Here is a 13,112-nt window from a genome sequence, read left to right as displayed (position 1 = left end):
TTCAAAATTCGAATAAAATCGTTGACAGAATCACATCAGATCTGGTGCCTTCATTTTAGGGCTTTTTTAATGGCAAAATCTACCTATTTTTGGATTGGTATATAATTTGTAGTAAAAGTATGGACTACATGGGTAAATAACAAATTATGAACATTTTTGGTAATAAGATTTGATATATGGTATAGATAGGTAAAAATCCCTTACACATATGGAAAGGGAGAGGGGTAAAGGCAGTCCGGTACATAAATTATTCTGTGTTTACATAAGTCCGCTATATAGCCTAACGATTTGATTGACATTTAATTTGTACTCTATACATAGTGTACAAAACAAAAATGCTATACCTGAATGGAAGACGCTATTTCTTCAGCTTTCTTTATTTGATCAAGACTTCCTTCGGCTTTCTTGAAATTTGCAATGTACTTCCAACACCTCTCATGGACACCACTCATTTTCTTGGGTAAATTATTCCAGCTATTACTTGAGTTGGGTGCAAATCTTCTTTTCAAACTGACACCCTAAAACTTTTTCTGGTACCTCTTCATCTTCATGCAATAATAATTTCACTTAAAAGATCTCCCCAACCCCCATCTCAAAATATAAAATAAAAACTGCATAGAAAGAATTTGGAGAACAGTTTTTTTATCACAACTTTTACACTTACCTCCTTACTAAAAACTGCAGTCAGGTATAGCGTTTTTGTTTTGTACGCTAAATGTATAGCGTACAAATTAAGTATATGTCAGTCAAATCGTCAGACTATATAGCGTTCAAATACAAGACGTTATACCTTATCGACAAAAATTACCGTTAAGGTGTAGCGTTTTGTATTTGGACGTTATATATAAAAAGGTAACTTTTCTTTTACACTAATTAATGTACTTTGAGTCCAAAAAAATAACAATTGGGTTCCGGACTCGACGAAGAACAAGTATAGCATTCTCTAACAAATTGTACTTCTAGTGAAAGAAGTGTCAGTGTAGTACTCAAGTTGCTTTTTAATAATTAACGTACAAAGTGGGACATTATTTTAGTTCTGCAACTATAAGAGCTATATTTGATATAACAAAAGATAACCATTCCTCTTAAAAAGAAAATTATACTTCCAACTTCGTTCTCGCTTTTAATTAGTACATTATTAATGATTTAAAAGTTAAGGTTCAATTACCAACTTGTTAACAAAATGTTAAGCGTAAAGCACTACTTTCTAGAAATTGCCTAATATATACTTTATATTTTTTTACAAGGTTATTACATTATTTACACATGTAGAAAAGAAAATGAAACTAAACGTTAAACATATTATTCTTGAATATATTGGTTGTTGAAATAGGAGGATTATCTAAATGCTTGCATCAGCCAACACGCATGATAGTAAATCATTGTTGGGATTTGATTGTGTATTAGAAAAAGATGGAGTTGCATTATTAAGTATATATATCCCCTTCACTTTAATGTTTAATTCATACTTCTTTTTTCAAATGATTAATGCAAAAGGCATATCTCGAAGGATTTTTGTAACAAATATTTTGCATATTGCGTATGAATGTGGCCCCAAATAAGTTTAATGTTATGACTAGGAGGGTTTAATATTTTGTTATAACTTATATCAAATATCAATCAATCAATTATAATCATATAAGCAGTTTGGCTACCATATTCGCTTTATGGAATGGAGCAGATCTAGCGGGACGGGCTTCATTAAAAGCATACTCCCTTTGTTTCAGTTTATGTGAACCTATTTCCTTTTTGGTCCGTTCCAAAAAGAATGACCCATTTCTAAATTTGGTAACAATTTAGCTTAAACTTACAATTCTACCCTTAATGAGAAGCGTTTATAACCACATAAATACTCTGGACCATTTTTGACTTATTTAGGACTACAAATTCCAAAGTCTTATTTTTTCTTAAACTCCGTACCCAATCAAATAGGTTCACATAAATTAAAACGGAGATAGTATTAATGTACTATGAATTAATCTATTAGCATTAGATATGTATCTTGTCTTTTCTTCTAAAAAGTATTGATCACAAGATCTCTCTAGATCTTGTCTTCAATCACTATCTTCAAAGTGATTGAAAGATATTTGTCTAGCTCGAGTTTAATTTATATATAGTTATACACCGTCAATCTAAATAAGTTTTTATACTTTCATGTCACTCAAAAGTTATCTATAAGTTTCTTTAAAATTTGAAATTTATAGTCTTGAAAATAAGATAGACTACGTCCTACAACAAAATAAGGACGCCTAATAGGATAAAGAGTTCTTAAACTTACTGTATATATAACTTAAACTCAAATTTAAAATGGTAGAAAAATAATTTAGATCAGAAAGTAAATTGGGATCTTTACACAAATAGTCTGTAGGAATTTGATATTTACTTTTATTAGTTGTTTTATATGCACATATTACACACACACATATATATATATCATTACACATGGTGTTATCCACCGGTTATTTTTATTTTAATTGATTGGGGATGGCTATTTAGGTTAATTTTTCAAGTAAATAGTACCATTTTGCCTAATTTCAGCAACTTTTAGTTCTTAGCTACTATAAGCTATATAGGGGTTGTGATAATATGAGCTTTCAACAAAAAAAAATAGCCTATAAAACATCATCCAAAACAATGGATAATTAAACTAATACAGTGAAAATAGCCCTAGTAAAGAAAAAAAATCTAAATTATTTCCTTACATCTACATAGGGGATAGAACTATATAGACTTATGCCGGTGAAAAATAGCATATACCTGATGGAATAATCGAACTAGATTGGACACAAATGCTATAGCAAAAGAAAAAGAAAGTGAAATTGGTATTTGAGTATCTGTCTTAGTTGCCTAAACGTAACACATATATGGTTGGTGATTCAGCTCTATATATATATATATATATATGTATACACCCTATGAGTAAATCTTCATCCTACAAACTAAAAAGCAATACTCAAACATCCTCTTTAAAACAATGACAACATCTCAAACTTCTTCACAAATTCCTCCCAAGTATTTACGAGAGGATGAACTCAGTGAAGAGTGTAAGAAACTGCTCTTAACTTTACCAAAAGAAAGAGGATGGCTTGCTTCACATATCTACAACTACCAAGGTTTTTGGATAGCAGCAAGGCATTTACAAGGTGTACGTAATTGCATGTCAACAACAATTTCAAGCTCAAGATAGCGATATCATCCTTGTTACCTCTCCTAAATCAGGAACTACTTGGTTAAAAGCACTCGGTTCGCTCTAGTGAATCGATTTCGCTTTCCTTTTTCAGGACAAAATCACCCTTTACTCGTCAATAATCCTCATGATCTTGTTCCATTCTTGGAACTTAAGCTTTATATTGATGGACAAGTCCCTGATTTTTCATCCTTTACTTCACCTAGATTGTTGTCCACTCATTTGCCCTATGGTTCATTACCAAAATCCGTCCAACATTCCAAAAACAAACTTGTTTACTTATGTAGGAATCCTAGATACATTTTTATTTCATTATTTCATTTCACAAATAATTTAAGAACCGAAAACATGAGAACCAATTCCATTGAAGAAATGCTTGATCTTTTCTGTAAGGGAGTGAGTCTTTATGGTCCGTTTTGGAATCATGTGTTAGATTATTGGAAAGAAAGCATAGAAAACCCTAAAAAAGTACTTTTCTTGATGTAGTATGAAGAGATGAAGGAACAACCCGAGATTCAGCTAAAACGATTAGCTGAATTCTTGGAATGTTCATTCTCTATAGAGGAAGACAAATGTGGAGTGGTGGATGAAATCTAAAAAATGTGTAGCTTTGAGAATTTGAGCAACTTGGAGGTGAACAAGAACGAGAAATTGTCAACTGGAGAGGAAAATAAAGCATTTTTTCGTCGAGGAGAAGTTGGAGACTGGAAGAATTATTTCACGATTGAGATGACAGAGAAACTAGATCATATTATTGAACAAAAGTTCCAAGGATCTGGGTTACGGTTTGAGTTAATTTGATTTAGCATAATATTTTGGCAATTGCATGCAGTAACATGTTGTACTTTATGTTTGAAAACCAGCATTTTGTCACGTTATTATTGTAAACTTGTGATAGTTGTTTGAGAAAATAAAAGAACGCATAAATTATTTTAGTATTTATGGAGATCTGAGATTCAATATTGAATCAATTCTTAATTTCGTTCAATCACTTCAGAAGTCATAAAATTTAATTATATATATTGAGTCAATTCTATTTCCTTGACTCCAACCGCGTACATGAACACTAAATTAAGCTGCAAAACATCCATTTATATATAAGGAATTTGTGTCAAGAATATAATTCTCCAGATTCAGTTAAACCAGAGATTATTAGTACTCTAGAATTGTGAAAACTTAATGACGGTTGATCGAATATATATATTATGCGCAGCAGTTACAGCCAACTCGTTGCTGTGGTGTAGTGGTTATCACGTCAGTCTTACACACTGAAGGTCCCCAGTTCGATCCTGGGCAGCAACAATTTTTATCAGTTGTGCTGTTTTTATCAGAAAAGACATTATTTTTATCAACATTATTTTTTCCACCAGAAATACATGCTTCCACTTATGGGCAAAAAAAATATTATAAAGAAGTACAATATACAAAAAAATATCTATTTTGTAAAAACTTGATTTTTATAGTAAAATGTTGATTTATATGATGGCTTATTATAGAAAAATGTGACGGTATAAAAATTCCTTTTGTGACCTGGGCCGAGTATTAACAGGCTTATATCAAAGTAGCAACTACGAGGTTGAGGTATCCATAAAAATTCCACGTACAAGTATTCAAAGTCCAATTTATCCGGCCCATGGTAATTAGCCTCAATTGGATTATAGAAGTTTTCCGAGAATTATAATGAAAAATATAAATCAAAGTCAAAATTATACTGTATAGTTACTCCAAAAATAATAGTCAAAAAAAATATATTTTTTACATATTAATATATTTTATACATAATAAGTGTATATTTTTGTATATTTGGCCAGCAACAACAACATATCAAGTATGGCGAATGTAACTTGCTCTAAATCCAAAATCTGTATTTGGCTAGCAAATATAATTATTTTTGGTCGACGGATCAAATGTGTAACTTGCCCTACGCCAAAACCATATGCAATAGCAACTATGATTGCTTTAATTTTAAACTAGATAATGAAGAAAAGGTTTTAGTATGATTCTCTTTCCTTAGCTCGGTCCGTGTAGAAAATAAGGAGAGAAAATCATCTTTTAGGTTCACAATTCAATGTTACGAGAACAAAAAAAAATATCATCCCTTTCTTAACTTCACTCAAGCCAAACAAAGTAAAGAAACTGATATTTTTTCCAATTCTCCTTTTTCTCTTCGTAATTTTCCTTCATTTGTCTTATTTTCCATAGGATTAGTCTAACTTTGTTTTTTGTTTTTTGTTTTTTTTACACAAACTTGCATCACAAGATCGACAAATTCATCTGCCAGACAACGCAACATTAAAATATAAATTAGTTATATTGTTCAATAATAAAACTAGAATATCTTAGGTTTGCATTAATGGCGTTTTCCAATGATATCAACATTGAATATAATGAATATAAATATAACCAATTAAAAGTCCCCAACAGATGAGAGGAGTTGCAGATGTAAAACAGCTAATTCCTTTCCTTTGCATTTATTTGTGTCCTGGCCTTTACTAATTGTAACTCAAGGCCCATATCTTTCAATGAAAAATTAATTAAACCTTAGCTTCAAAAGCAATTTAAAGATTTTAAGTTAATAATTCCTAAGAATCAGTACCTTAATCACTCTTTTACAACAATTTTGGATATAAATTTAGTGTTATATGGATCTATATATAGTTGAAAGCACTTGAACTGTTCCCAAAAATAAATAAATTGTAACTTACTGTGTAGAAGAATTACATCGGTCTTGGTTGTTGGTTTACAACTTTACACTTGGCTTTCTTTACCATGAAAAAGAAAGAGGAAAATAATTCTCCCTATGTTTCATTTTGTGTGTCTTAATAATTTAATTTGACTTGACAGAAGTTTTTTAAATCTTATGATCTTAAATTAAAAGCACATATGACATAAGGAAGTGTCACTAATAATGGTAATATGCAAATATTAAAATTAAAATTTAATAAATATAATAACATTCTTTTTTGAAATAGACTATGAAAAAATAAGACACAAAAATGAAAATGGAGGGAGTAGTATAAGAATCCATCTATTTCCTGGAAGAGTAATTGAGATTTTCTAGTTCTGCCGGCGCACTCATTCCCTCTAAAAGTCGACCTTGTTAAATTTTTCTAATATAAACATATGCACATAATTTAAAATGAAATGACCTTCTATGATCAATCGTTATCACATTCGATGTTTAACCAAATGTCATCTCTAAAAGATTGGATTTATTCTTAAAGTCAATATTAGACTATATATAGCCATTTGTCTATATTTGTTTAGTTGCTTAGTTAAGCGATGAGGCAACATTAGAATTCAACGCTGATCGAGGAGGTGCTTGCATTAGCCGTCTTATATTATCAGTCGTGACTACTAAAAATATTTGTCTCAAATTATTTGTCATTTTAGAAGTTCAAGACAAAATTAATTATTTTTTTTCCTTTTTTACCCTTAATAATAATTATCCTTCAAAACTACAAACACCTCAATATGATTAAATATTAAATAAAGAGAAATTCTATCTTAAAACACAAATAAGGGTAAAACATTCAAAACCTATCCTAACGAGACGCATGCAATTGTAGGTATGCCATTTGAGACCGAGGGAGTAGATTTTTAACGCGATAATTTGAGATAGACGTAGTTTTTTAACGAGATACATGCAATTGTATTGTACACTACTTACTCATAAATCATAACTTTTTTTTGGGAGGCAGGTATCTGTTAGGGGTGACAATTTAAACTCAAACCTATTTGACCCGTCCAACTAGCCCAAGGTTGGTCTAGTCATTGACCTACCTATTTGTTGAACTCAGTTCATTTTGATTCAACTCATTTCAACACATCTAAAATTGAGCTGATTTTTAGCCCAAATTGATCTTTAAGTAACTTTGCTAAAATATATTTAAAATAATTTTTTATTTTGTTTGCTATGTGATATATGACCATAACAAAAAAAGACTTATTTTAATTAAACTATTCATAAGAAAATAATACATATTAATTAAAGTTTGGTAACTAGAGTTCGAAGGTTGGACTATAACCCAAATTTTAGCCTAACTTGACCCTCCACATCTCATCTCAAGTTACTTTTGGATGGGCCATTGACTCGCCCATTTATTAATTCAACCCAATTTTGATCCGTCCAAAATCAGCTCAATCCGCCCATTTGACACCCCTAGTATTAGTTTTACACAATTGATCGACTCATGATCCATATATTTTTGTTGAGGTTGGTATGGACTGCTCGATTATCTTATTTTTCAAGCTAGAATATTTTTTGAGATACAATTACGTGAATTTCTCAAGCTGAACTTATGCTAAACCTATATATTTTTGTCTGCGAAACCTGTGTGAACATGTTGACATGATAACGTTACAACAATAGACGAACAAAAACTTGAATCTTGATTTTTTTAGTAAAATATTAGATAGTTCATTGTTGCATGAAAACATGGGAACAAGTTCTCTATCTTATGTTTTTGTTGACTTTAAGAGAACCCCATATTGGATATTTATACAAACGAAATCTCCCTTCGTATCCTCAGCTTTTATACAAAGTTCAAAAAGTTCCAAGTTTTATTGTATTAGTATTTTTTTATCTGCATATGACACTTTAACTATTTTTCTAAAAGGGTTGACGGGAGATCCATGATTAACTTTCATTGTTTTATTTTTTAAAATTACCCTTATAACCTAGCTTTGAGTCGATTGTCTATTGGAAACAATATCTTTATCTCTATAAGGTAGGGATAAGGTCTGCATACACACTATCATCCTCAGACCCCATTTATGGAATTACACTGAATTTATTGCTATTGTTGTTACCCTTATAACCTATAGTCGAATCATTAAAAAGCAAATAACAAATACAAATATATGGTTGGAATAAGAGAAAACAGCAAAAGGGCATATTAAAGAACTCCTTGCAAATATAGTGGTAGCATGTTTTGTCCTTGATGTCTATTTCAAACAGGAAGCAGATGAAGCTTTTCTAATGTAGAACAATCACTTCATGTCTCTTGGTTGTCTGTGTCTTTTTAGGCAGAAATATAATTAGTCACAGAATTGTTCAAAAAACTATAGGGGGAGAATGAAATATTTTTTTGGTTTACAATCATGTAATTCCATGATATCCACAAGATTTATAGCCTGTTTGGCGAGGAAGCACTTTTTAAAAAATATATATATATATTTTTTCAAAGTTGAAATGTTTGGCCAAACTTTTAGAAGGAAAAAAAAAATTAGTAGAAGCAGAAGCAATTTGGAAAAGCAAAAAAAAAATAGTTTCTTTCCAGAAGCATTTTTTTAGAGCACTTTTGCGAAAAATGTTGTTCCTCTGTACTTGTAAATAATGATTCTGGAAATTAGAACGTTAGCTTATAAACGTAAATATAAATAAAAAACAAAAATTAATTCGAGCCCACTGAATTCACAGTGTTTCCTTAAGGAATTTAATCCCCTCCTAGTACCCAAGGTTATAGATTATTTCCTCCCAGGATAGAACGAATTACACACTGGTGTAGCGGTACTTCAAACCCTAGTGTTTCAACGAACACAAAGTTCGGCAACAAATCACACTTATGGATGCTTTGTTTGTAGTTAAAAACAATGCAGAATAAGGAGGATAACTCAGAAGTCGAATGGAAATTCTGAGAGGAAGGAATGCAAAGTATAGCCAATGTTGAATTCTTACTGAAGAGAATATCAAATTGCAATTCATTTTTCCAGTGTATACGCAGTGTATACAGAGTGTATATCCAGTATATGCAGAAGGTATATCCAGTGTATACAAAGTGTATATTAAGTGTATACAAAGTGTATATTAAGTGTATACAAAGTGTATATTAAGTGTATACAGAGTGTTTCAAGTGTTTTTTCCGATGTGTTCTTCTTTCTCTCCAACTTATGCTCTATTTATAGCAGTTATTTGAGAGAAATCCGCCCCTTCCATGGTGCAACAAGCACTAGATCATGGAGAAAGCACTTACATGGTGGTATATACACTTGCTTGGTGGGAGGAACACTTGCACCATTGTGGGAGGTGCACTAGGCTGCATTGTTGCTTAGTGTTGCAACACAATACACGGATTGGAAAATATCCGTTACAAACACGGATTATATCACGTTAATATTCACTATTAACAAATAAATTTGGTCCAAAAAATTAATCAATCGATCGATCATTTGACCAAATCCGAATCCAAATCCCATTTCCCATTCACTCTAATTTTAAGACTATTTCATCTTAAACAAAAACTCAACAATCCCCCACATGAATGGGGAATGGCTATATCATGGAAGTATGCATGAAAAACTTGTGTGATTTGCAAACAAGAATTAATTGCATCTGGATAAGTAGGTTTCCCTTTGAACTTTCCGTAGTGAACTTATGTCGGATATACTCGGTCAATCGGTAGATTTGATATCTTTGAACCGTCGAACTTTAGTGTATACCTAGACAACCATAAGTCACACAATCAATCCCTTAACCGTCTTTGGTTCTCATTGTTGTGTTCGTTTCAGCCATGAACACTGCCTGGTTTCATAAGTGCGTAGAGAATTGGCCTTGCAAAATTCTCCTTGAAGCGGCTAACACTTCACACATACATAGGTGATTCCTAAACGTGTCATCTCATAGATACACTATTTGATATACCCTGTATCAAATTTAGAAATCATTAAAAAGCCTTAATGTTTTATCCTTGGTACTGAACATTGTCTCATCACGAGAATGGACTAAAACAAATTTTGTTGACAATGTTGAACCGTCATTAATGACTTTGTTTGATCTCCTTGAACCTAGATCTTGGGATCTCCAGTCTTCTAGGTAGAGTTACCGCCACAATGACTTGTTCTCGGCCATAGTCCCATTCCCTCGATGATTTCTCAACTACCTCTCTAGTTAGGCCTTTTGTAAGTGGATCTGACACATTATCACTTGACTTTACATAGTCAATCGTGATAATTCCTCTAGAGAGAAGTTGCCTAACGGTTTTATGTCTTCGTCGTATATGACGAGATTTACCGTTATACATAACGCTCCCAGCCCTTCCAATTGCCGCTTGGCTATCACAGTGTATGCATATTGGTGCCAACGGTTTGGGCCAAAATGGAATATCTTCCAAGAAATTCCGGAGCCATTCAGCTTCTTCACCGGCTTTATCTAAGGCTATGAACTCAGCCTCCATTGTAGAGCGGGCAATACATGTTTGTTTGGACGACTTCCAAGATACCGCTCCTCCACCAATAGTGAATACATATCCACTTGTGGACTTCGAATCAGTTGAACCGGTGATCCAATTTGCATCACAATATCCTTCAATCACCGCAGGATATTTACTGTAGTGCAAATCAAAGTTTTGGGTATGTTCTAAGTATCCCAAAACTCGTTTCATTGCCATCCAGTGAGATTGGCCTGGATTGCTCGTGTATCGACTTAGTTTACTTATAGCACAAGCTATATCTGGTCGTGTACAATTCATGATGTACATTAAGTATCCCAACACACAAGCATAATCCAATTGTGATATGCTTTGGCCTTTGTTCTTTGCTAGTGCAAGATTCACGTCAATTGGAGTCTTTGCAACTTTAAAGCCCAAGTGCTTGAATTTTTCAAGTACTGTCTTAATATAATGAGATTGTGACAATGCCAGGCCTTGAGGAGTCTTTTGGATCTTAATCCCCAGAATTAAATCTGCAATTCCCAAGTCCTTCATATCAAACTTGCTAGTTAGCATACGCTTAGTAGCATTTATGTTGGCAATGTTATTACTCATTATCAGCATATCATCCACATATAGGCAAACAATGACTATGTGATTTGGAACATTTTTAATGTACACACATTTATCACATTCATTTATCTTAAAACCATTTGACAACATTGTTTGGTCAAATTTCGCATGCCATTGTTTGGGTGCTTGTTTTAGTCCGTAAAGGGACTTAACAAGTCTACATACCTTATTTTCTTTACCTGGAACCACAAACCCTTCAGGTTGTTCCATGTAAATTTCTTCCTCCAACTCTCCATTTAAGAAGGCCGTTTTAACATCCATTTGATGAATTTCAAGACCATACACTGCAGCTAATGCTACTAACATCCGTATGGACGTAATCCTTGTAACTGGGGAGTATGTATCAAAGTAGTCAAGACCTTCTCGTTGTCTATACCCTTTGACAACAAGTCTTGCCTTGAATTTATCAATAGTGCCATCATCTTTCATTTTTCTCTTAAAAATCCATTTAGAACCCAAAGGTTTATTTCCAGGAGGAAGATCAACCAATTCCCATGTATGGTTGTTCAATATGGATTCTATTTCACTATTGACTGCCTCTTTCCAGAACAATGATTCCGAAGAAGACATAGCTTCTTTAAATGTTCGAGGCTCATTTTCCAATAAGAAAGTCACAAAATCTGGTTCAAACGAAGTAGACGTTCTTTGACGTTTACTACGTCTTGGATCCCCCTAATTAAATGTACTTTCTTTTGTTTCTTCCCGAGGTCGTTTAGATACTTCACCAATCGACTCGCATTCCTTTTTATACGGATATATATTTTCAAAGAACTCAGCATTATCTGATTTTATAACCGTATTATTATGAATGTCGGGATTTTCTGATTTATGAACCAGAAATCGATATGCTTTACTATTAGTTGCATATCCTATGAAAACACAATCAACTATTTTCGGTCCTATTTTTACCCTTTTGGGTTTAGGAACTTGCACCTTTGCCAAACACCCCCACACTTTAAAATAATTCAAGTTGGGCTTCCTTCTTTTCCATTTTTCATATGGAATGGATTGTGTTTTACTATGGGGTACTCGATTTAGTATTCGGCTGGCCGTAAGAATGGCTTCCCCCCACAAGTTCTGTGGCAAACCAGAACTTATCAACAATGCGTTCATCATCTCCTTTAATGAACGATTCTTTCTTTCCGCAATCCCATTGGATTGGGGAGTGTAAGGGGCTGTTGTTTGATGAATAATTCCATATTCTAAACATATTTATTCAAAAGGAGATTCATATTCACCACCCCTATCACTTCTTATCATTTTGATTTTCTTGTTAAGTTGCGTTTCAACTTCATTTTTGTATTGCTTGAATGCGTCTATTGCTTCATCTTTACTATTAAGTAAGTAAACATAGCAATATCGAGTACTATCGTCAATAAAAGTTATGAAATACTTCTTTCCACCGCGAGATGGTATTGACTTCATGTCACAAATATCTGTGTGAATTAAGTCTAAAGGATTTGAATTCCTTTCAACCGACTTATAAGGATGTTTAACATACTTAGATTCCACACATATTTGACATTTTGATTTTTCGCATTCAAACTTAGGCAATACTTCCAAGTTTATCATTTTTCGCAAGGTTTTATAATTGACATGACCTAAACGTACATGCCATAAATCATTTGACTCAAGTAAGTAAGAAGAAGCTGAAGTTTTATTATTAGTTTCAACAACTATTACATTCAGCTTGAAAAGGCCCTCAGTAAGGTAACTTTTTCCTACAAACATTTCATTCTTACTAATCACTACCTTGTCAGATACAAAAACGCACTTGAAACCGTGCTTTACAAGAAGTCCAGTAGAGACTAAGTTCTTCCTAATCTCGGGAACATGAAGGACGTTGTTCAAAGTCATGACCTTGCCAGAAGTCATCTTGAGAAATATCTTACCGTATCCTTCAATTTTTGCTGTAGCAGCATTTCCCATAAAGAGCGTCTCTTCGGGTCCAGCAGAAGCATATGTAGAAAATGCTTCCCTCACAGCACAAACATGGCGAGTGGCTCCAGAATCAATCCACCACTCCTTTGGGTTTCCTACCAGGTTGCATTCAGAAAGCATGGCGCACAAGTCATCAACATCATCATGTTTTTCTACCATGTTTGCTTGACCCCTTTGCTTGTCTTTCTTCCGAGCACGACACT

At 33.1% G+C, this 13,112-nt stretch overlaps 1 non-coding gene and 1 pseudogene across 1 annotated transcript; both read left to right on the top strand.

Moving 5' to 3' along the window:
• Positions 1-2,945: 2,945 nt before the first annotated feature.
• On the top strand, positions 2,946-4,125 carry LOC107807949 (cytosolic sulfotransferase 12-like; annotated as a pseudogene).
• A 291-nt stretch (positions 4,126-4,416) lies between these two features.
• Positions 4,417-4,489, top strand: TRNAV-UAC (transfer RNA valine (anticodon UAC)). The gene has a single exon. It is a non-coding gene; the product is annotated as a tRNA-Val (tRNA).
• The last annotated feature ends 8,623 nt before the right edge of the window (positions 4,490-13,112 follow it).

The sequence above is a fragment of the Nicotiana tabacum genome, chromosome 20 (genome assembly GCF_000715075.1).
Source record: "Nicotiana tabacum cultivar K326 chromosome 20, ASM71507v2, whole genome shotgun sequence".
NCBI classification, from domain to species: domain Eukaryota; kingdom Viridiplantae; phylum Streptophyta; class Magnoliopsida; order Solanales; family Solanaceae; genus Nicotiana; species Nicotiana tabacum.
This window is presented reverse-complemented; position numbering and strand designations above follow the sequence as displayed.